The sequence below is a fragment of the Mirounga leonina genome, unplaced genomic scaffold, assembly GCF_011800145.1.
Source record: "Mirounga leonina isolate KUSES-001 unplaced genomic scaffold, KU_Mleo_1.0 Mir_92, whole genome shotgun sequence".
Lineage (NCBI taxonomy): Eukaryota > Metazoa > Chordata > Mammalia > Carnivora > Phocidae > Mirounga > Mirounga leonina.
In genome coordinates, this window is record NW_023270852.1 from 8899986 (window position 1) to 8924713 (window position 24728).

Genomic DNA, 24728 nt, shown 5'->3' on the forward strand with positions numbered 1-24728 from the left:
TAAGGTGTCCTTGCAGCTGGTCTGCACAAGAACATTTGTTGGACGGCATGGGGAGGATCTCAGTATGTTCTTCTGTGGTTCTAAGGGGTGTGTAAGTGTTCACACTCAACTCAGAACTGGCAATGGGTTTTCCTGCTCAAATAGTTTCCCTGGGGGCGCCTGGGTGGCTCAGTCGTTAAGCGTCTGCCTTCAGCTTGGGTCATGATCCCAGGGTCCTGGGATCGAGCCCTGCATCGGGCTCCCTGCTCAGAGGGAAGCCTGCTTCTCCCTCTCCCACTCCCCCTGCTTGTGTTCCCTCTCTCGCTGTCTCTCTCTCTGCCAAATAAATAAATCTTAAAAAAAAAAAAAAAAAAGCTTCCCTAGTTGACATTTTAAGTGTATGCCCTTGGCTTCCATTGAAAAGCCACTCCAGAAAGCCACATGAGGTAGATTGTACTAGGCCATGGTTAGAACACAACTGTGCTATAGGGTGACCCTTGAGAAAGGGCCTAGGCTTTTCAGATTTAGCCTGCAGAACCAGGTGATCGCTCCCAAAATGCCGCCACATAGCAAACCCAATGCCTGCCTCACCACCTGCCCAAATCCTGCAAGGGTGGATTTAAATTCTCCTTTCAAACATGGCCACGGTTTGTGAGGGGAGTGCAAGAGTTTAGGCCGAAGGAGACTCTCCCATCTGCTACCCCACCTGGAAGACCCCAGTGCAAGCTCCTCTCAGCGAGACTAGTTCACCCAAGGAAGAAGGTTCGCACCTTCTTTCGGCACCTTGCCACTCCATGTGGAATTTAAAATTTTCAGTTTCTAATTTAACAGTTGTATTGAGTGCGGCCAACCTCTAATCAATTTTGGAAGCAACAGGATCTGAATAATAAGTGAATATCTATCCAGATCGGGCACTCAGTCCCAAGGTGCCCCACCTCAGAGCTTGGTGTTGCCTCCCTTCGGGCTGAGGAAGGAGATGGACTTGACCCGCCCGGGCTCGCAGGTCCGTGCAGGGCTCTGGCAGGCGTCAGGCCCAGTTCTGCTCCCAGGGAGCTTTCAGTTGGCAGGAGAGACGCAGAGAAGCCAGGGGCTAGGGTTACAACAGAGGTGTACCAAGTGCTGGGGGCACAGAGGAGGGGTGGCCAGTGGTAGTGGGGCGAGGGAAGTCGGGGTAGGACAAATCTGCCCTGAGAGTGATGAATTGGTCCTTGAAGGATGAGTAGGATTTTGATAGACTGGTATAAGAAAGGAAGGGGGGAGCTTTCCAGTTACTGAGATTCTACAACTGGCCCGGTGCTGAGCTGGGCTCTTTCACCAAAGGGCATTCTAGACACAGAAGATGACGTGAGCAAAGCCACGGGGATATGAGAACATGTGACCAATGCAGTTGATAATCAAAATGCAAACCCATGTGGTAGCACGGAGGTGAGTGGTTCCATGTGGCAGGAGAAGGGCCTAGAAAGTTAAGGTAGGGCTAGATCACATGGCACCCTGAACACCAGGCTGAAGAGTTTGAATTTTATCCTATAACTAACAGGGAACCACTAAAGGGTTTTAAGCCACGAGTAACCTGCCCAGGTGTACTTTTAGAAAGATATAATTGGGAGCAAAATGGAGGACAGAGGGAGACAAGGCCAGACGTATCGACAACTGCTAGCTGGGTAATGGGAAAGTCCAGGACAGGGATGAGCAGACCCTGCACCAGAGCTCAGTGCCTTTTCAAAGCTGTTGAGCAGACATGATGGCAAAATGGTAGCATATGTGTGGCAGCCAGATAGTGCCCTCCAAAATTTCCACTTAAATAACTGCAGAACATACAAAGACCACCGCCCCATTTCTACCTGACTCAAGGGAGATAAATAGGCTTACTGATGTATTTGAAAAAATGTAGGGTAGGCACTGGCAGAACTAAAAGCAATATGCTTATTTTCCAAGTAACTGCAGGAGATAATAGCAAATTAAAATCTCCACCACCACCACCACCAAAAGCACAGTCTAAAGAAAACATAAAATTGGGATAAAGCCAAATGAAATAGCGACAGAGTGAGTGTAAGTGGGGGGCCTGTGGATGGGATCACACACGACCATCACTGGTTGAGTGCATGCTCTGGGCCAGGCACTCATCCCCAGGTTTCATAGAAAGCAACTATGGGCAAGAGGATGACGAAATGCAACTCTCTGGTCTAGGCGCCGAGTGAATAAATAACGCGTTGCCGAGTGTGGTGGGATAACCCCGACCAAACAGGACCTGGAAGAGAGGGGGAGGAAACCCGGGTCTGTACCGTTAGCCGACGCCTACCTCTAAATTGTTAGAGGCTTAAGGGGAATTTGAGAGAGAGCCTCAGGGTCCAGTGGACCCTTGTGGGAGCAGGGAAGGTACATGGCCTTTGCCTCAAATCCAGAGAGGTGGGCTTGAAGGAGAACCCCCTAGGATGGTCCTGAGGTCCATGGGTGGGCACAGGCAGTGGATCCAGGCCTGCCAACCCGAAGAGCAGGGGCGGGTGGCTGCCCTGCTGGCTGAGAGGGCTCTGCTGCTTCAGGGTCGGGTCTGTGCCCTTTTCCTGTGGACCAGTGTGGGTCCCAGCATGAGGGCCAGATGCTGTTATCTTAGATCTCAGCCGAGAGGGCCCCATTGTGGGAGGAGGTGACAGTGGGGAGGGGATGAGCCCAGGCTTCCCAGGGCCTGAGAAAGGAACCAGAGTGTCCTGTGGAGCTATGGGGAGCGACGATCACCCGCATCAAGGGAGCTGAGCTTCTGGAGACAGCCTAAGCGACGGAGTGGTGTCCAAGAACCCCAAAAATCACCCAGAGGAGGGGGGTGGAAAGAATTTTCCTGCTCCTCTCCTCTCTTCTTCCCCTCCCTCCCTTCCCTCTGGACCCTGGAAAGGGTCAGAACTGCAAGCTGGACCCTCTCCGGCAGGCAGCTGGCTCACAGAACACTGTGATGGGCAAGAAGAGTTGGTGTAAACCTGAAATTCAAAGTTTTTTTTTTTATTACAGTAGGACATATGAATTACTGACAGGACAACCTTTGGTTACCTGGAAATGACCAGAGAAGTCATGGGACTTACCCTCAATTTCACCTAGGTTTCGGGGGGGGGGGGCGGGGAGCAGCCCCAGAGAATAAAATTAAAGAGACCGTGGGAGACAAAAATAAAGTTTGCTTTATGATTACATCTCATGAGTCATGCCTATTCAACCTAACTGTTACACATGGCTCCGCTCACTGAACCCTCACAACACCACTATGAGGTAGGTACTATTATTATCCCCATTTTACAGGTGAAGAAATGGGAGGTTACATAACCTGCTCGAAGTCACACAGGTAATAAGTGGGAGAGTTCAGATTCCAGCTCAGGCACCAGAGAGTTCTAGAGCCACAGGCTTCACTGCAATCCTGTAGAGAAAACCAGACGATGAGAGCCTTAGCCCTTTGACTCATTAATTCCCATTCTAGAAACCTGACCAAGGGAAACATGCAAGGGTGTCAAAAGTTTACGAACAGAGATCGTCGGCACCACTTTGTTTCTAACGGGAGAAATCGGCAGGAGTAGGGGGTACGAAATGCCTATCATTTGGGACTTGGTTTTAAGTGAAGCATTCTGTGTTCACAGACTAGATCATTAGGCATCCTTTACAGGGAGGTTTTAACGACAGGGGGGAGCAGGTTTACGAGATGGGATACGATACCGCCGGAGGTAACGTGCTCTGAGGAAGCCCCGCGCGCGTGGGCTCATAAAAAGCTGCCTGGGGGGAGAGAGACACAGTCGAGTGCCATCAGCTAGGCCACCCGAGGACCCCATCCTCTCTGTGTGGCTCCTCGTTCCAGGTGCTGGCTTCCTCACAACTCTGGTTTTCCGCTCCTGTGAGGGCCTAGTAACCCCTAAAGAGCCCGGGCGACAGCCCTGGGCCCCCGTGGGTGGGAGAGGGACAGTAAATACCATCCATGCACAGTGGATTTTGTAAGTAAATAAATAAATATTCTGGAAGCTGTGCAATTGAAATCTCCTTAGTCACCTAGTGGAGCATGATCTATCACCAAGACGACCCCCAGGTGGCCGCACTGTAATGTGTGCGGGCATTGGAAACGCCTGCAATTTGGGGCCAGGTTATTTATCTTGGAGGGGCACAGGGGATGTGGGGGAAGGATGCTGAATCTTAATACCTGCCCCGTGCCCCCTTTGCCGGCTCCACTCTGAGAATCGGCTGAGTTTCGTGCTCTGAGGGCCGGGGCTGGGGGCGGGGAGGCTGGGCACTCAGTGGCCCAGTCCAGGACAGGCTGTCACTTCCAGACAAATGTGCCCCCGCCGCCACCCACTTCCTGACAGGGCTTCTAGGCCCTGCTCTCCAGGGAGCAGGGGCTGAGGTTATAAACACAAAAAGGCTTCTGAGAAGGAGCCGCCAGGCCCCTGTGCTCAGCCTGCGGGAGGGGTCTGTTTTACCAGCATTATTGGATTTGCAGATAAGCAACAAGGAATTAAGCTGATCAGGAAGAGAGGGACAGAGCTGTCATTTGTTCAGAATGCAGGATTTATCTAGCAGAGCCCTCTCCTTTGTCAAACAAAGAGCCAGTGCCTTCATATCCTCTAGCAAAGAACATTTTATTTTGTAACCTTTCAGAAAAGCCTATGAGTGTGCATTTTTGACCTGTTATTCTTCTTCACCTAAGAAAACCTTGGTTATTTAAAATGTGAAATGCATTTTAAACAATCCTACTCTGAATTCATAAAACCATCTCTCGAGCAAGAGGAATCAGACCCTGAAATGCAATTTAAACTACTGCAAAGTTTATTACTCCCAATATACCAATATTTCGCTCCATGGCCTTCCCTCTTGCCGAGGATAGTTCATAAATACCAGACTAGCCCCACCAGGTTACTGAGGACGCAGAGTCCTGAAAGGCAGTGCTATGGGTCTGAAGTCAATAGTTTTGCCTCTCTGGCTCAGGTTTCCTACCTCTGAAATGGGAATAAAAGTTCCAACACCTATAACAGTAGTGAGTATAGGAGAAGGAACACCAGACCCAGGTTCCAGGGCTGGCTCTGTCACTAATGTGACCTTGAGCGAGTCTGTAGCCTCTCTGTGCCTCATGGAAATCAGGGGGCGGCACCATCTTAAAGGCTACCTCCCCCAGCACTAAATTTCTCCGATATGTTGACCTTACAGCCCGAGACAAAAGACAATTATGGCTTGCTCAACTCTGAAATAAGGATAAAAGTCTTGTATTTTATAGAAGAAACACAAGAGTGAAAACACACTAGGTGTAGGGGAGGAACTCTTGTCCTGCCTATGCTGCCAACTCACTGGGTGGCCAGGGACCACCGGCCCAGACTTGCCTCAGTTTCCTCATCCGTGAAGTGGGGACAACGCACGTCTTGCCTTCCGCGCAGGGTGTGAGCGGCTGAACGGAGAGAAGGAGTGTGACCGCCGTGCGGGAAGTCGGAAGCGCCACGGAGAGGTGACAAGGATGGCAGTGAGAGCTCCCACCTAGCGAGCCCGCACCCGGGCCGGCGCTGTGCCAAGCGGGGCTGCCTTCTCGCCCTGCTCACGGCTCCCCGAGGAGCCGGCACACAGTGGGAGGCAGAAGCGCTCCAGCTCTCACAACAGCCGGGATTTACTCGGTCCCGACCAAACACTATGCCTCAGAGCCCCTGGCTCGGCTGAGGAGGAGGATGGAAGTCCCGGGGGCAGCTGCCCGGCCTGGGCTCTGGGAGGGAGGAGAGGGCCGCCCACCCCTCCTCATCGCCCATCTCTGGCACAGGGAGGAGGCCCTGTGGAGCCCCTTCCAGGCTTCCTTGGATGAGCGAAGGGCCGGGCGGCCGGTGGGCCCGGGCGGGGTAACGTCCACTTCTGCCTTCCTCCAACCCTGGGCTGTTTCGGACCTCTCTGCCTCTCCCCCCGATTCCCGGCCCCCCTCACAGCCCGCCTTCCTACGCGTCTCCTCTGCAGGCACCACCCTCCCCACTGCCACGGAGCCTGCGCCCTCCTAACCCTAACACCTTGAGGCTGCCAGGGACGGGCTCCTTGGGGACAGGGGTTCCGCTCAGCAGGACAAGGCCCTGGATTCTGACCTGGTCATCGTCGGCCAGTTGGCCCTGTCCTGGCCCTCACACTCATCAGGACTTCTGGGGTCTCCCTGGGCAAGCCGGGCCCACCCTTCGAATAGACTTCGGAGGTCTCCATTCTGCAGGGGGTGGGACCCTAGGAGGTGCCCAGTCACTCACCTGCTCTGCCCCAGCCTCCTGACCACCTGCTCCCAAATCCCCCAGGTCTCTGTAATGGGTCCTAGCTCCCCATACTCACATCACAGCCCGTCTGGTTTTCGTGAGCTATCCGTACCCATTCCCCTGGCTCCGCCAACTTGTTCTCAGCTTTGCCCCACCCCACCCCTCGGCTGTGATACACTGCGGGATCCTCCCCGGCCCCCCACCAGGACAGGCGACCAGACACTTTTGGATGTTGCTGGCCACACCCTCCCTTGCACTGAAGATGCCGCTAAGGTCTGGATGTTGGGAAACTGAGATCTAGGTGTCAGTCCCCGGCCTCCCATGTGACAGCAGACAAGTCCCGGTTTTCTTGGCCTCAACGTATCAATTTATAAGATGGGTGGGTTGATGTCTAGGGCCCCCAAGATCACTAGAGTTCCATTATCTAGAGCCTCATCAGATAATTTACATGAAAAGGACATGCACTTCTCACCTCCTACCCCAACTGCCTTTGGAGAGCAGAGTAGAGAACACTCAGATCAGGCTCACCTTGCTCTCATATCCCCCAGGCAAAAGGTATGATGAGCAGAGACCTGTCCCTTACCCAGTCACACACCCGGAAGACAGACAGAAGGTGCAGAATGCACCCTAGCAAGGGAGTCTGAATTCCTTCCCTCCCTCCCCATGAAAAAGAGTAGACATGATGTGCACACAAGAACAACCCAATGGAAAAGTGAACAGACAAGTCCCAGAGAAACTCCAAACAGCCACAAACATGTGGGAAAACAGGTAGCTTGATATCTCCCCCATCCTGGTATCCAATCCCTCACCCGGTCCCATTGATATTCAGTGCTAAGTATCTCTTTAATTGGTCCCCTTCTCTGCACCTCCAAGGCTACCACCATGGCCCCAACTACTCCACCTGTGGCATGGAACAGCTGTGGTGCTTCAGAGCGGACTCTGGAGCCAGATCTGCTGGTTCCAAGCCAGGCTGTGCCACGAACCACCTGTGTGCCCGGGGCCTGGAGGGTTAATATACACGAGCCACTGCAAGCAGCGCCTGGGACACAAGCAGGAGATGGATGACTTAGCTGTCACATAATGCTGTGCACCCCTTTCCCTCTGGCCGCCTGCAGTCTCTTCTCACATGGCGGCAAGAATGATCTCTTCACCGTTCAGATCTGCCTTTGCACCTGCTGCTTCCAATCCTTCCCTGACTTCCCTTGCTTACAGACCAAACATTTTAAAGTGTCTACGAAGCCAATCACGTTGCTCTCCATACTGGTCTGCTTTTAGACAAGCCCGGCTCACACCCTCTCCAGCTCTGTGGGCGCCATCTCCTTGGTCTGGAATCTACCAGTCCCAGTCCCAGGCCCTGTTGCCCAGCCCAAGGCTGTGGTTCCATGGGGATGGAATGGGCCCAACTACCTGTATTTTTAGAAAGTTCCTGAGGGCAACACTGATGAATAGTCATTGGTCTACTATATTAGAAAGGAAGAGTCATAATTTATATTATTGTAAGTGATACACTGTACGGGAGATCCTGAGAAGACATAAGGGAATCAACGAGAAAACCTCTAGAATCAGAAAGTTCGATAGTTGCCAGATAAAAAGATAAAAAGAAAATAGCCAATCACATTTCTGTTATTACAAAATAATAATGTTTTCCAGAATGAAAATGAAGAAGATATTTCATTTACAATGGCAAGACTATGTGTGAAATGCTTTAAAATAATATTAATGAGACTTATTTGTGATTCATATGAAGGAAATGATAAAATACTTGAGAGTTAGAAAAAGAACATGAGTAAGTGGAGATTCCTAGTATATTCCTATGTGATAAAAAGACTATTTTAAAGACAGTAATTCTTCCGAGATTACATTTCATTTATTTTTTTTAAAGATTTTTTATTTTATTTATTTGAGAGAGAAAATGAGAGAGAGAGAGAAAGCATGAGAGAGGGGAGGGTCAGAGGGAGAAGCAGACTCCCCACCCAGCAAGGAGCCCGATATGGGACTCCATCCCGGGACTCCAGGATCATGACCTGAGCTGAAGGCAGTCGCTTAACCAACTGAGCCACCCAGGCGCCCCTCGAGATTACATTTCATTTAGTTCGAAGCAAAATACCACGGGGTCTGAAGCTTGATAAAGTGCAGGGATTTCATAAGGTTCCCTCAGATGATGATCTAAAGAAAAGAGGTGAGCAAGCCGGTTTGTGAACATGGGCTCTGTGAGAAGGAAGCGGAAGGGACCACCCTGACTTGCTCATGTCAGTCACCAGGGTTCCTGAATTTTGTCTCAGAGCGGTTGGGTCAGTGCCTGGGTCCTTGCTGGCAGGTGGGAATGCAGCGGGGCACAGCCGTGCCCGTTCAGAGCACATGTGAGCCGGGCCTGCTCCCCGGATTGCCCCCTACACGCGAAGCTGCTCAAGGGGTCCTAGTCTCAGGGAAAGCCGTGGTCCTGGGACAGCAGAACTGGGGACAGCGGTGAGGGAGTGGGGAGTTGGGAAGTTGGTGACACTACTTCCTTATTTGCCTCTTTCCCCTGCCCCCTCCTCCCCATCAATGGGCCTCTCTTCCGTTTTCAGAGCCTGGCGTTAAGAGACCGCTGACAATACCCACGATTAGGGCAGCCTGGGATAAACTATTCACTGCCCTTAATTCCTCTAGATAATCCAGGTAAAAATATTCTGGAAGAAAAAAACAAAAGTAGGTAAGAAAAAAAAAGAAAATTCTGATAATGATGGTTAATGAGAGGAGGACCAGTCCCACCAGATAGTAAAATATATTGTAAAGCTACCACAACTAAAACTGTGTGGTGATGGGTGTGAATCACACAGGAAACATCGAGGGAAGAACATAAGCGACCCAGAAATTCACCCCATTGTCCAAAAGGACCGAATTTAAATGTCAATTACCAAAAAAGAATACAAAATAAGAAAATGAGAATGCGAAATTGTGATCACAAAGGTGTGGAGGGTGCACGTAGTGATCCCGAGAGGAGGAGGCCGCTGCAGAGCTAGGAGCCCGTGGGCTGATTTACAGTAATTGTTGTTACCCGAGCAGGCAGCTTACAGAGGCAAAGAGCAAAGAAGAGAGAGAGCAATGAGCAAAGCAGAAGGACTCTGGGCACAAGGCTGGGGTCTGAATTCTAGTCACAGCCTTCCCCCAGGGCCCAGGCTTTCCCCTCTCAGGGCCTCAGGCCAACATTACAAAGATAAAGGATTGACACAGATGACCTCTACTGGGCCTTCCAGCTCAGCCATTCCGGGACCTGACCATTTTTGGTTTCTGCCTCAGGACGAGATGGGAGAACAGAAAGACATTCAGTCTTCCCCTGCCCCAAATCCAGCAGGCTGGCTCCGTTCATTTCAGTGTTGAGGCTCGCTCTGCACTCAGTCTGGCAGTCACTGGGGCCCGGAGATGGATAAGACATGGCACCAGCCTGTGAAGACCGCAAGGCAGTGGAGGACGAGGCATGGGTGGACGAAGACGCAACAAAGGGAAATCCCAGGTGGAGGGAAGTCGAGGGTCTAGGGGAGAGGGCGGTGGAGTCTGATCGGGGGCGGGGGGCAGGGTCAGGCAGGGCTCTGCGGCAGAGATGGCCTTTGAGGCTGGACTGAAGTTTATAAAGGTAGCGGGGGAGACACGGGAGGCAGGAGTGTATTGAGGTGGGTGGTGTGACTGGGACCCATGAGCAGGAATTTAATGGGGGAAGAAAGGGAGGTTATTCGGTGCCCAGCCGAGTGTTTGGCCTTGGATCTCTTAGCAGTGGGAAGTCCCCAGGGGTTGCTGGCATTGGGGACATGACAGGACGCACTTCCGCCCCGTGAGGGAGAAGCTCACAGGCAGCCCCTGGAGCAGGGATCTGGTGTGCGGGCTCTTCAGTAGCCCAGGCCAGAGTGGCCCGGCCAGTGGCAGAGAAGGGGACTGGGTGAGGGGTCCAGGCGACCCCACAGGACCCCAGGCAGGGTCGCACAGGGGTAGGAAAAGCCCAGCCTTTGGAGACAGGCTTCAGAGGCCAGACTGCCTGGGCTTCTCCCCCTGGCTCAGCCCTTTACTAGCAGTAGGGCCTTGGGCTGTTTATTAACCAGGCTGGCCTCAGTTTTCTCCTCTGCAAATAATGGGAACTCTTTCATGTTCTTTGCATGTCGAGACAGGAAATGACTTAATACACGAAAGGGCCTGACAGGGCCAGCGCTCAGTAGGCGGTGATGCTGTGACACGTGGTAAAGACAGTGATGGGGGGCAGCTGCATGTGTGAAGTGGGGCTGCAGGGCACTGGGACCCTCCCCAGGAATGCAGTGGGGGGACGGAAATTCAGAGGGTCCTACAGGGAAGATGCAGACTGGGAGGAGGGGAGGGCTCACAGCAGAGGCTCCAGTTTGTAGCTCTGGAAACGGGAAGAATCTGAACTCCCTGAGGGCAGGCATTTCTCTGTTTTGCTCCCTGCTGTGTCCCCTGTACCTGGGAGAGTACCTAGAACAAGGCAGAAGATTGATACAAATTTGCTGAGTGAATAAATGAGCAAAATTCTTCCAGTCATCTACTCTGAATATGAGGCACAAAGTAATACCAGAAGCAAGCAGGTATTAAACACCTACTGTGGGGCACCCGGGTGCTCAGTCGTTAAGCGTCTGCCTTCGGCTCAGGTCAGGATCCCCGGGTCCTGGGATCGAGCCCCGCATCGGGCTCCCTGCACCGCGGGAGGCCTGCTTCTCCCTCTCCCTCTCCCCCTGCTTGTGTTCCCTCTCTCACTGTGTCTCTCTCTGCCAAATAAATAAATAAAATCTTAAAAAAAAACACCTACTGTGTGCTAAAAGCTGCACATGCAAGGTCTCATTTCATCTTTAGGGCAGCCCTACAGGGAAGGTTCCCATTTTACAGATCAGGAAACAGGTTCCAAAAGGTGACACAATTTGCCCGAGTTCCGGCATGGCTAGTAAGGAGCAGGGCCGCTGACCCCAGGGCTGTGTGATCCCTGGAGGTGCTCTCCTTGATGCTGGCCGAGCAGGAAGGAAACTGGGGGGAAAACCAGCTCACGGACAATCTCATTGTGCTTGCGCCCCAGGGCACGCTCAAGAGTGAGTGTTACTAATCTTGTTGGTGGAAGGAGGAGCCAGAAGCAGGAGCCGGAGGAGCAGGACCCAGTTAGTGTCAGACTTAGTGGGGTCGCCGACAGACCAGCGGCTTTTGAGGCCAGCTGCTGGAAGAATGGGGAGCAGATGAGAAAGCAGGAGAAAAGACTGTAGGGGTTCAAGGTTCAGAAGGGACGTCAGCAACAGAGTGAGAGCAAGGAGGCCCACCGTCATGTTGTGATGGCAGGGTGGGGGTGTGTGTAGGTGGGTGCGGGTGTGCACACGCCGGGGAGGGAAGGGGGGCTGCCCAGCGGATCCAGGCAGTGCTGACAGATCCTGGGTCGTCCCCGGCCATTTGCAAGGTGCAGGACTGTATGGCCGGCAGGGTTGAGCTTGTGCAGACGGCCTTATGCCGCCTCAGAGTGCTTCTGTAACCAAGGCCGATGTCCCCAAACACCACCAGCATTATTCCTAGACCACGAGCTCCATGGGACCAGGCCCAACTCTGCCTCCTGCTGCATGCCTAGCACAAGCACAGCGCCTGACACTTGAGGGCATTTTCCAGAAAGGGACTCAGAATCAGACAGGCTAGGGCACCTGGGTGGCTCAGTTGGTTGGGCGACTGCCTTCGGCTCAGGTCATGATCCTGGAGTCCCGGGATTGAGTCCCGCATCGGGCTCCCTGCTCAGCGGGGGGTCTGCTTCTCCCTCTGACGCCCCCCCCCCTCATGCTCTCTGTCTCTCATTCTCTCTCTCAAATAAATAAAATCTTTAAAAAAAAAAAAAAAGAATTAAAAAAAAAAAGAATCAGACAGGCTAGAGTGTGCCAGGTTTCAGCTTGCAGGGGACAGAATGGGACTCAGAACCTGAGAATCCTCTTGCCCCACAGCCACGGTACCCAGAGCAGGTGGCCCTGGCGGAAGACTGGAGCAGCTACGGCCTGACTCTACCCCAGTGTCCACATCCTTTGCCTGGTCCTCCTGCCCCCGGAAGGGAGTAAGGTCCAACCCCTGTGCACAGTGAGGGACCAGGCCTGGGATCAGGACCAGGGCACAGCTCCCCCTGGACCCCTCCATCTTCACCCACTCCTGCCTTGGGCTTGGTGACCCCCGAACCTCTCATGTCTGTGCTGTCGGCCTCCAGTAATGGCTCCTGCAGGGACAAGGCTGTCCTGCCGGGTGCCAGACGAGACCTCGGCCCCGTGCCTGTGCACACTGCCTGCCACTTGCCTCTGTCAGGACCCCCTGTGTGAGGGAGGAGAACTGCTGAGCATCCCTGGCACACCCATGGGTCCCAGGGACCTCAGGGCAGCTTCCTACTGGGCCCTCCCTCGTCAGCCAGCGCTGGGATGACACGATCCATCAGGCACAGACGGAACCAGCCAGAGCACTAACCACAGCTACGCCCTGGGCCGTGTCTGTCAAACCCCAAGCTGGCCTCTGGGGTCGCAGAAACTCCCCACATCGGTAGGATTCGGAGGTGCACAGAGGTGTCAGCAGCTACAGAAACCACTCGACCCTGCTCTGGACACCTGCGGAGGTGTTTACCGAGCAACAACTCTCTGTGCTGAGCACGCTCCCGTGTTCTTTTCAGTCACACCATACTGAGTCTCTCCATCTTCCAGAACAGGAGACCGAGCCTCAGCGATGTTAAACTGAAGCCACAGGGTAGCACCGGGATCGGACAGGTTGTATGAATGTCAGGTCCATAGTTCTGCTGCACCCAGCCATGTCTCAACCCTGTCTGGTCGCCATTTGGGGGTCCTGGGGCACCGACCATGTCTCCTCTGTCCGTGGCCACCTGCCCCAGCCCCACTCAAGCTGGCCCCATGAACAGCAGGCCAGGAATGAGAGGGAAAGCCGATCTGCTGCCTGCCCGAAGCCTGGAGGATGTAGGTGGGCCCAGGGGAGCTCCCTGCTACCCCACGACAGGCATGCTTCACCTTCAACCTGATGCCCTCCATCTGGGCTTGCCCTCTGCGCACAGGAGCCCTGGGCAAATGCAGCCGTTGGGCTGGAATGTGGATCCCCTGCCCAGCTTCTGCCAATTCCCCTCCAAGAGGCTGGGCCCTCCTGTCTGCACCACAGACTGAGCCTGTGCCCTACCCTCCCCCAGCACAGAAACTCTAAGATCCCCTTGGTTTTACAAACTGCCCTCCTGCTCCATCCTGCCCAGAATACCCTTGAAGGTCCATATCTGTCTCTTTGTTCTCAAGTTTTCGGAGTCCTTTGACCCTGTGATGTCAGTGTGCTCCGCTAGCTCCCACTGCCCACGTGTGCTTGGACCCTCTACCCTCGTCTGGTCTGTCTGTTCTGAGGTCAGAGGGTGCCCTTTAGCCCTGCCTGCAGCAGCCGTGGCATCCAGACTTCAGCACTGGGTATTGTGCCTCTGAACCTCACTACCTCTGTCCTGAGTCCCGGATTGCACTGATGTCCCCTCTCTGCACTATCTGCAGGCCACGGTCTCGGACCCTGACTCAAGACAATGTTCCCTAAGGCCCTCCTTGTTCCAAACTCCCCATGCTTGGGCCTCAGCCAAGACACAGGGGCCCAGACCTCAATACACACTCCTGGTCTTCCCCAGCTGGCTGTGGGTCAAACCCTGGTTTGACAGGCAGTGGGCAAACTCTGGTGCAGCTCCCCTAAGGATCTTCAGGACCGAGACAACAGCTAGGTGTACTACAAAGCCTCCGGTCTGGTTTTGCCCCATGTCCACATGCACAAGCACAACATGGTAGTCTGTGTACCCAGTAGGCCACAGCTGGCCAGGTGGCTGTGTTGTCCCCCAGCAGAGCGTGCTGGGTCAGGGACGAGCATGGGGCCATCGGGGTTCCCGTGCCCCTTCATTTCAGCCCTCTCCCCAGGTCAAGTGCTTCTGCTTCCAAAGCACACTCAGGATCAGAGCATTTGGGACAGTGGCCCTGGGGTGCATGCTGGCCTACTGCTGGGGGCTGTGCTCTAAGCCTAGAGAACCAAACTCTCTGTTTCCTGGCCCCGGTCCGGGCTTTGGCTCAGAGCTGACCCCACCATGATCCCCGCAGGGCAAATGATGCCCACCAGGTTCTCGCAGGCCCTCAGACTATGCCTGGCGTCACCAGTCATTACAGTAATACACGCTGAAAACAACCTGGCAGCACCCCCCCTGCCTAATACAGCAATGGGGAAAGCCCAAAGCCAACAATACAGCTCCACATAAAGAAAAACAATGAACCTTCATACTGGAGGGCTGGAGGGACAGCCATCCATAATTGGTGTCATGGTAGACAGGTTCAGTGCTTCTGAAGAACTCCCCAGGAACGTGACAAGAGCTACAAAATTGCTCATGCCCTATGACTTCGTAATTCCACTTGGGGAATGTTTCCCAGTCAAATACTAAGAAAGTAATTTGTACAGAGATATTCATAGCAGTGATATTTATAATAGCGAGGAACTGGAAGGAGCCCAAAGGTTCAGCACTTGGGGACTGACGCAGCGAACTGGGTCAAGCGGGCACCTCAGCAGCTCCACGGCCAGGAGGCAGGGAAAGGAGCGGCGTCAGGTGGAGGGGAGGTGCACCCGGTGGGACAGGATGGGAAAGTAACGGGCTCAGACCAACTCAGACTCCGGCTGCACCAGGCAGTCACTTCATGTCAATTCAGTGAAGTCACGAGCCTTCATGTTAATGATGAGCGCTTTCAGGGTCATTTTAAATTAAGTGGATTCTTTTTTTAAAAAAATACATCAAAAACGTTAAAAAGCAACTCCATCAACCAAACGCCACAACTCTCCTTGGCATGCCTGCCTTCCAAGCAGTGCACTCTCTTGAGCCCTGTTCTTCCTTGTGATGTCTGCACAGCCCGAGCCAGGCTCCCCCGTGGGGCTGGATGGGGCAGTGCAGGGGTTGGGGTGGCCCCGGGTGCCACGTGCCTGCTGAACCCCAGATGCTGGGGTGCAAGGACCCTTCCTCCTGAGGCTCCTGGGCCTGCATCCCTCTCCTTCCTAAGGCTTTCTCCCTCACAGGCCCACCCGGTTCACCATTCTTTTGCCTCTCGCGGCCTAGGAAGAGGTTACTGAAGAGCACATTGGGTCTTCCCCTTGCGTGAGATTCTGGACAGTCAGAACATCTGTAAGGGGCAAAGCAGGGGGGCCTAATGGCGGTACTGCAGGCAGAGGCCCGGCCTTCCCCCCGCTTCCGATAAGACTGGCCCAGGGTAGGCGTCCCCCTACAGCAATGGTTTTCTCACCCAGCCCCGGCTGTCTATCAAAATCACCAGGAGGCTTTAAAAATAGACATTCCTGGGCCCCATCCCAGACTCTTTGGTGGTAGGGCCTGGGAATGTGTATTTTTTAAAACCCTCTCAGAGATTCACATGAAGCAAATCACTTTTCTAGAGACTTTGATGCCTAAGAAAGAAGACATGCGCCTGCATTCCTGGATTCCTGAGTTCAGAGGGTTTTTAATTTGGGCCAATGAAGTCAGTAGTCCTGGCAGAAACCACAGCCCCTCATTGTGCAAACACACACACACACACACACACACACACACACACTGCTCAAAGGAAGACCCCAGCCTGGTGGCCTAGGACATCGGGGAGGGTCCGCCACAGGCCCCTAAACACACCGGGGCTTCCTCGTTCCCCAAAGGCCCAGAGCCAGGCTCTGCCTCTGCCCAAGCTCTTGTGTTTCCCTGACACCGGTGGCCTCCCAGCTCTCCGGGGTCCCCCACTGCCTGCTGCAGGGGCACCTGCTGCAGGTGCTCCTGGTCTGTGCCCATGTCCCTGGGGGGGGGGGGCATTGGGGGCCTGTGGCCCCGCCTGCCCGGGCCATACTTACGGAGTCATTTTATAAAGCTGCGTCCTCCTCTCAAACAGCGACCCTCCCCAGGCCCAGGGCCACACCCCGGCCACGGGCATGGCCTGGACAGACTCGGTCTCACCGCCCCCTGTCTCCACGACACTCTTCAGCTCCACATTGGTGCTTGAGTCCCCCAGCCTGTTGTCAGGAAACACCGAGAGTCGTCACCCCTGCCCCCACGCAACCACCCTGCCAAGTGAGAGCTGGTCCAAGTGGCCTCTGCGGTCCTGGGGAACCCAGAGAACAGGAGGAGGAACAGGGAGGGACTCCAGGGAGGGGCTGGAGGGGGCTCCTCTCAGGGCCTTGGAGAAAGTTTCTGAGCCCATCTAAGATACTGAGGAGAGGACAGGGAGAGGCCACTTCTGCTGAGATCTTCCTCCAAACTGTTCCTAAAGTAGCAAGAGACCCCATGTGCCCTTTATCCCTTGGGGGGTAGGGGCAGGGGCAGAACAACCTTCCCAGCGATGGGACACGAGCTTGGGGTGAAGGCATGTGGGGATCTGTGACCCTCTGGCTTCACCACGGAGAGCCAGAGCCGGCTGCCCCTCCACAGCTCGGAGGCCCTGCCCTGAGGGAGGGGATGCTGGGTTCCCTCCGGAGGCACTGGAAGGGCACCCTGCTCCCACTCTGGGGCCTCCCTTCTCGTGGCCCTCCCACACCCCGGTCTGGACCCAGCCTTGCCTCCAGTTTGCCCACAGTGCCTGGCTGTCGGGGACGTCTGGGGGAGCTTGGTGGGGCCGGAGGGCAGCCAGGGCGCTACCCTGCTGAGGCCTCCTGCGCACAGTGGGCGCCACCACCGAGGTCAGGCTAGGGGAAGAACCCCAGGGTTTCGTGTCCTGGTCTGAGAACCTGTGCTCTCTGGAGAGACCATGGACAGAGAACAGCAAGGGACAAGGAGGCAGCCTCACAGTGCATTTGGCCTGGGAGCAGCGGAGAAGGGCCCGCGTCACACGGAGCCCACCTGCGGCGCACCGATGGCGGAGGCTGGTGACCCGCCAGCCAGGAGGAGGAAGCAAACCAAGCTGCACCCACGACCGCCATCACCTACGAGCAGGCAGAGCTGGGGCCTGTGACTGTGGGCGCGACCGAGACTCCGCTATGTGGGAAATGGGCACTGAGGCCCACACAGGGTCCGTAAGTGGATACTTGGTTTCTCACTGTGTTTTATCACTCTTTCGTCTCCATCAGGGTCTATGGTGACAAGGCGTCCCAGACTTGGGATCCTCTGCCCCAGTGGTTTTCAGCCAGAAGCCAACAGGGAACACAAAAAAGCAAGCGGCTCTGGATGAAGCGGGGGGTGGGGCAGGGGCTGGAGTACCAGGCTCTCAGCTGCTCCCCGCCCCACCAGCACTTCCCTGGGGATGCTTCTGGGTGACCCCAGGGCTCCAAATGTCATTTGAAAGTCACCGGTCTGGTCCAACCTTCTCTTTTGCAGATGAAGAAGCTGAGGCCCAGAGCGAGTAGTGATTTGCCAACGGTCACACAGCAAGTTGGTAGCAGAGCCAGGACTGGAGCTAGAAACAGGGCCCCACGACTCCTAACCATGGTGGCTTCCAGCTCTTCACTGAAGGCAGCCAGCTTGCCCGCACATGGTTCTGAACTCCTCCAACCCTCTCCAGCCCACTCTCGACTCTCCTGCTTGGAGGGACCTGGCAACTGGGCCACCCCTTCCAGAAATGAGACCAAGACAGACACCTGAGTTCCCGACCTTCTGGGGCCAAATCTGGACAGCTGTTTCAGACTCTTCTCATTCTGTGTTCTCCCGGGTGAGCTGTCCACTCCCATAGCTCCCCCACCTAACTGCAGGGACTCCCAAATCTACTTCCTGGGGGCTCCTCCAGAACCACCCCCAAGTCTCCAGGTCCAAACTGGGATGTCTATCCCTCCAATCCGCTCTTCTTCCTGTTTCAGGCGACACTGTGGGCCCTGCCGTGAGCTCCATCACCAGCCCAGAAGCCCAGATCCACCCGACCTCCCCTTCCTTCTAGCCCAGCCTCTTCTGGGCTCCGTACGTGCAGTTCTGCCTCCTCCAAGAGCACACACCTTCCAAAGTCAAGGTGTAGGGAGGATTATATGCCCACCTAACCCTCCTCCAACATGCTCTGCACACCCATGTGCTAGCTCTACCACTCTGAGCCTGTCACCTGTCTGCTGACAAGGATCCTTCGACGGCCCCTCATTCCACAGGACAGAACCCAGCCCCCTTCACGCCGCCTGCGGGGCAGTGTGAGCTGCCTGCCTCTGCCGCCTGCCCCCCTCTGCCCCCCTCTGCCCTCCCCTTTCCCACCAGGCTGCCCGACTCTGCTTTGCTCCAGCCACCCTGACCTCCCAATGCAACTTCATCTTTCTCGTCTTGCTAGAACGATGTTTCTCCAAGTGTGGCCTGGGGGCCACCTGCTTCCCCATCCCCTAGCAGGCTGCAGACTCCCGGGCAGCCACCCTGCCCAGACCAGCCAAGAGAGTCTCTGCATTTCTAACAGAGATCTCACGCGGGCTATGCATTCAATGCCGAGGACGACTGCTGCAGGTGGAACATGCCCGTTCTCCCTGCCCCAGCCCCCCTCCTTCTCCAGTTGGGCAAGGCTTTGCCTGCCTGCCCCCCACTCTCCAGGGAGTAACCGGCTGTGATGGGGTGTCTCCTCCTCTGGGCCGTGAGCTCCAGGCAGGCAGTGAGCACGTCTTCCCCCACCTGTGAATCCCCAGCACCGGGCACAGAGAAGGGCCTTCAGTAGCCAGTACAGAACGAACTCGTGCCAGGTGAGTTCTGACCACCTGGCCTGGGACCAGGAGGAAGTCACAGCTGAGCTGCTGACAAGCCACAGCTTTTCTGGAAATCCCAGAAGCTGCTCCGTGCATCTGCAAGTTGCACCTGCCCTCCTTCACCTCCCCTCCTGTAGGATAAGGGAGGCCTGTCGGGGCGTGTGGGTAACGAGGGCCTCGTGCGAGCTTGAAACAGCGATGTTTAACACCCGGCTCTCCGAAAAGATGTTTGTAGGCATACATACGTACGTTTATCATAAATTTTACTGATCTGAAGGATGTATGGCACATAATTTACAAATAACAATTCCATACAGCCAGTTGATTGTCCCAGAAATCAATGTGTTCATTGATTGGTTTTTTTTTTAAGATTTTATTTATTTATTTGACAGAGAGAGACACAGCGAGAGAGGAACACAAGCAGGGGGAGTGGGAGAGTGAGAAGCAGGCTCCCTGCCGAGCAGGGAGCCCGATGTGGGGCTCAGTCCCGGGACCCTGGGATCATGATCTGAGCCGAAGGGAGACGCCTAACGACTGAGCCACCCAGGCGCCCCAATGTGTTCATTGATTTTTGCCTCACTGTTTATCTGGAGCCTACCTACGGTTGCAGTGACAAATGAGCATCGTTCCAACTTGAATGATTGTTGATGTTTTCGTTTAACAAATAAGGTGAAAGTCAAGCAAGGAAAATATGTCAGAACTTCACTCATTCATCAGTGATCTGAGTGACTTCTTTGCTGACTTGGTTAATCATTTTTGAACACTGGGAGAATAATTTCTTCAATACTTTGTACTAGATAGCTACGCTGAACACAAGTGAATAGCACAGAGCAGCCACAGACAGGACAAGTTTTGAAGTTTATCTGCATGACTCTTGTCTAAACAATCAACAAAATAAATTAAGTCTTCATTAGCATTTCCTGACTGGGGCAGAATAAATACACCCTCTCTGGCCAGTTTTGTGACACAATGCGGAGCTGGGAAGAGTATTTCTACCACTCAGATACAACAGACATGAATCACCTCAAGAGCACAGGTGGAGTCAAATGTAGTTAAAAAAAAAAAGTGGTAAGTTTCGTGTATTTATCACCGTTGTTTTAAATTTAATTTCTTTTTTTTAAAAAGATTTTATTTATTTATTTGCGAGAGAGAGAATGAGAGACAGAGAGCATGAGAGGGAGGAGGGTCAGAGGGAGAAGCAGACTCCCTGCCGAGCAGGGAGCCCGATGCGGGACTCGATCCAGGGACTCCAGGATCATGACCTGAGCCAAAGACTGTCGCTTAACCAACTGAGCCACCCAGGCGCCCTTAAATTTAATTTCTTTAAGTTTATAGAGTTCAAGTCTTAATAGCAGCTATATTTAACAACTGACTTACAAGAACTTTCCTTTACTGGCCCTGAGGCCGTGTGGACCAGCTTCAGTCCAGTCACCCAGCAGAACTGAACATGACCCGCCATAACCCACCGGGCCACCAGAGGGGTCAGTCCTGGCCCCTGCCCTCTAGAGTCTAGGCTGGGGGCTGCCAGGGGGGGGATCCTCTGTGAGCCTCAGGTTCTTCATCTTTTTGGGGGAAAATCATGGCCATCATCTCTCAAGGTGTAGGGAGGATTATATGCCCACCTAACCCTCCTCCAACGTGCTCCGCACACCCATGTGCTAGCTCACGTGCATCGCCTCCCTCAAATACACCCCAATGCACACGGCACCTCGCCCGTACCATGCACATATTTTGAAGCTACAGATTGCCCCCCCCTTCCAAGCCACACCACACGCACCGACACGTCGGCCCCTCCTCCACCACAGACAAGTTTGCGCGTCCACAGCTGCCTCCCACATATTACCTCAGACACTCCACGGGCGCATTTGTCTCGGGCTGTGTCTCTCACACACACCCATCACCGCCTGCCCAAACCACCACACGGTACTCATACATGCATCTGTATGTGGAACTCCTTCACATACTTCAGACACGCACGCCCCCACCAAGTACCTACTACCCCCCAATTCAAGGCATGTCACGTAGCAGCGGACACCTTACCCTAGCCACCACATGGCCCCCGTCACTCCAGACAGACCACACACAGTTCCTGCCCTCCGCAAAACACACACACACCACACCTGTGTATCTGCCATGGCCGACCTCTATGTCTCTCCACACTCGTGCTCACAGGCACCCACACATGCCACCCCACCCACTGAGCTCCCACACTCAACACATCCCCCTATCACCCCCATGTTCCACGACAGAAGACCGCTCTGCCAGCCCCTAAGCCCACCCCTGGACCCAGGAGCACGAGGGGGATCCAGGCAGCAGGAGGTGGAAGAGCTCGAGTGAGCTTCCCTGGGGTGACAGCTTGCTTCCCTGGAGGTCAGACTCTGGCCTGAGATGCAAAAGGGCGGGGGGAGTAAAAGGACTGGGGGGTGGGGGGGAGGGATGGGACAAGGACTGCTGGCTAAACACCCTGCTTTCCTTTAGGCCCAGCCTCAGGCACCATGGGGGGGCTCTAGCAGCCCACCTCCTTGCTGCTCTCCCCCAGATCCCCCACCCCCAAAGAAGCCCCACCTGCTTCTGGAAGCTCCTCCCACACCCAGCAAGAGCAGGCCTCTATGGGGGTGTGTGGGCCTTGTTCAGGATGCAGTGAATGCTGAGCTCAGGCTCTCCTGGCCTCATGGAAGGGACCAGAAGGCAAGAGGCACAGGATGCTGGTGGGAAGGTAAAGAGGGAAGTCAGGACTCCCAAACTACAAACCCCGCAGATACTCTCAGAACCCCAGGGCATGTCCCCTTCCTGCATCTTGCCAGACTGAGGCTGTGGCAGAGGTATCTCCTGTCCTTGGGTGTCCCAACTCCCAGCTCCATCTGAAGGTCGGGGCCTGTCCAGTCCCTCTGGCCATCGTCCTGTACTCCTGCACTGCCTTTGCCTCCCGGCCTGTCAGCAGCAGAGGTGAGACCTGGGGTGAGGGGTCTGTGTCTGCTCCCGGCACCCCGGTGTCCGTGTGGCCTGGGTGGGGGCCTCTCTCCTGGACCACCCCATCATCTGAGGGAGGAGGAGCCAGCGTCCAGCGTCCAGCAGCTGCCAGCCGGGCTCCAAGGCCCACGATGGGCAGATGCCAGCACTTCGGACCAGCACCTCCAGCTCACTGTGAGAGGGGCCTCAGCCTGGGCCCTGGCAGACACACGGAGGCCATCTCAGTGGCACATCGCCCCTTCTTACAGCACCACCCAGCAATGATCTGGAGTAATCCAGGCCTGGAAGGATGCTAGTAGGGCATCCCTCTTTAGAAAGTGTGGGCTTAAGATGTCCATCGACAGATGAATGGATAAAGAAGATGGGGTATATATATACAATGGAATATTATGCAGCCATCAAAAGGAATGAGATCTTGCCATTTGCAACGACGTGGATGGAACTGGAGGGTATTATGTTGAGTGAAATAAGTCAAACAGAGAAAGACATGTATCATATGATCTCACTGATATGAGGAATTCTTAATCGCAGGAAACAAACTGAGTGTTGTTGGAGTGGGGGGTGGGATGGGAGGGATGGGGTGACTGGGTGATAGACACTGGGGAGGGTATGTGCTCTGGTAAGCGCTGTGAATTGTGCAAGACTGTTGAATCTCAGATCTGTACCTCTGAAACAAATAACGCAATATATGTTAAGAAAAAAAAAAGAAGAAGAAGGTAGCGGGAGGGGAAGAATGAAGCGGGGGAAATCGGAGGGGTGGATGAACCATGAGAGACGATGGACTCTGAAAAACAAACTGAGGGTTCTAGAGGGGAGGGGGGTGGGAGGATGGGTTAGCCTGGTGGTAGGTATTGAGGAGGGCACATTCTGCATGGAGCACTGGGTGTTATGCACAAACAATGAATCATGGAACACTTCATCTAAAACTAATGATGTAATGTATGGGGATTAACATAAGAATAAAAAAAAAAGTGTGGGCTTGTTCTCGCTCTTGTGCACATGCAGGCTTGCACTCTCTCTCTCACACACAAACACACACACACAGACACACACACAGACACACATACACTTGGGCCCAGAGACAGGCCATCCTAGCCTGGCCCCACCTTAGTGCAGCCTGTTCTCTCTGGACTCCACATCCTGGTCCTCCCAGAAGACACTGCTTTCAGGTTTCCATGGCAACAGCAGTTGGGTCCCTGATTGATGAGTTACAACAAGTCCTTCCCTCTGTCTAGCCTGGGGAGTTTCCAGGGGACACAGGCCCTGCATCTAGGTCTGGGCTCCAGACCTGGCTCGGCCACGACTCATCTCTGGCATGGGACAAGTCCCTAATCCCCTGGTGTCAGTGTCCCCGGGGCACAGGGAGGGTGAGGCTACACTCTGACCCTTTTGGATCTGACACACTGACTCTAAATAATTCTACATATCAGAAACATCTAGTTAAAAAGATAACATCAAGAGATCTTACAAAAGCAATAGAAGAAAGAACAGATCCTGGGAAACTTCACAAGAAGCATCTCAGACATACACAAGAACACACTAAAATGCTAATAAAACAAACTTGAAATCTTACCTATACAAACACCCATGATAAAAAGAAACTTCCCCTCTGTTCCTGTATGGTCCTGTAATTTTGTCCAATCAATGTACACATTCGTGCCATTCTAATCACAAGTGCGATAGGATTTCTGTTTTCAATGGGACAAATTTATTACAAAATTCATCTGGAAAAATAAGTCAGTTTTCCAAGATAACCAAGAAAATGTGTAAGAGGAAAAGAATAAGGACTTGCCACACCAGCTATGAAACTGTACTACGAATCTGAAATAAAACCTCAGCACGGGCCGGGGAATGACCAACGGACCAATGCAGTGTGGAAACAGACCCACATCTGCAGAGGAAATTGGGTTATGCTAAAGACGGCCTCACAAAATGCCGACGAAATGTTGCACTATTTAGTCAATGGTTTCCAGATAAACTTGCTATCCACCTGGGGGGACAAAAGTTCTCTCCCTCCGTCACGTCACACACAAAAACACGTAACAGATGCATTAAAGACGTATTGTAAAAAACAAAAGAAAACAAAAAGACTACAAGTAGAAAATGTTGGAGAATATTTTTCTGATCGTGTGTAGGAGCTTTTCTAAGTATGTTCCTAAATCCATAAGGATTTTATAAGGTTAAAAACAACAGTCTCTTGTACAGCAAGAGACGCTGTGCGTGGGACTGAAAATAAAGCTGGCAAACAGTACTGAGGGAGGGCGTGTCTGGGGGGAGGGTGTCCTCATGGGTAGTCTTTCTGGAAGGAAATGTGATCCTATGAAAGCACCAAAGACCTTTAATGAATATCTCTGAGGCAGTCATTCTTTCTGAGCCAGGAATTTCACTTCCCTGAAGCTATTCTAAGAAAGTTATCAGGTGCGCATGGAAATTTACGCACAAAGATCTTCATCACGGAGGATTCTGGAATTCTTGAAATGATGCAAATAGGAAAATGGTGAAATACATTTCAGTAAGTCCATAAAAGAACCATGATATAGCCATTAAAACAAAATTCATCTAATAATGTTTAATGATATGCAAAAACATGTTACGTAGAAAATTTAGAGAACAAAACAGCTACACGACTTTGTTAAGATATGCACACAAACCTGTGTAATTACCACTTGTGAACAAACTCATACTGTACATTTTTTCAGATAACACCCAAAAAGAGGTTTTTTCCAAAATAGCACCTCAAGAGAATTGAAACCCATCTTTTTTTAAGCAGCCTCTGCACACAGCGTGGAGCCCAACACGGGGCTCGAACTCACGACACTGACATCAAGACCTGAGCTGAGATCAAGAGTCGGACACTTAACCAACCGAGCCACCCAGACGCCTGAGACCCATTTTTTTTTTAAT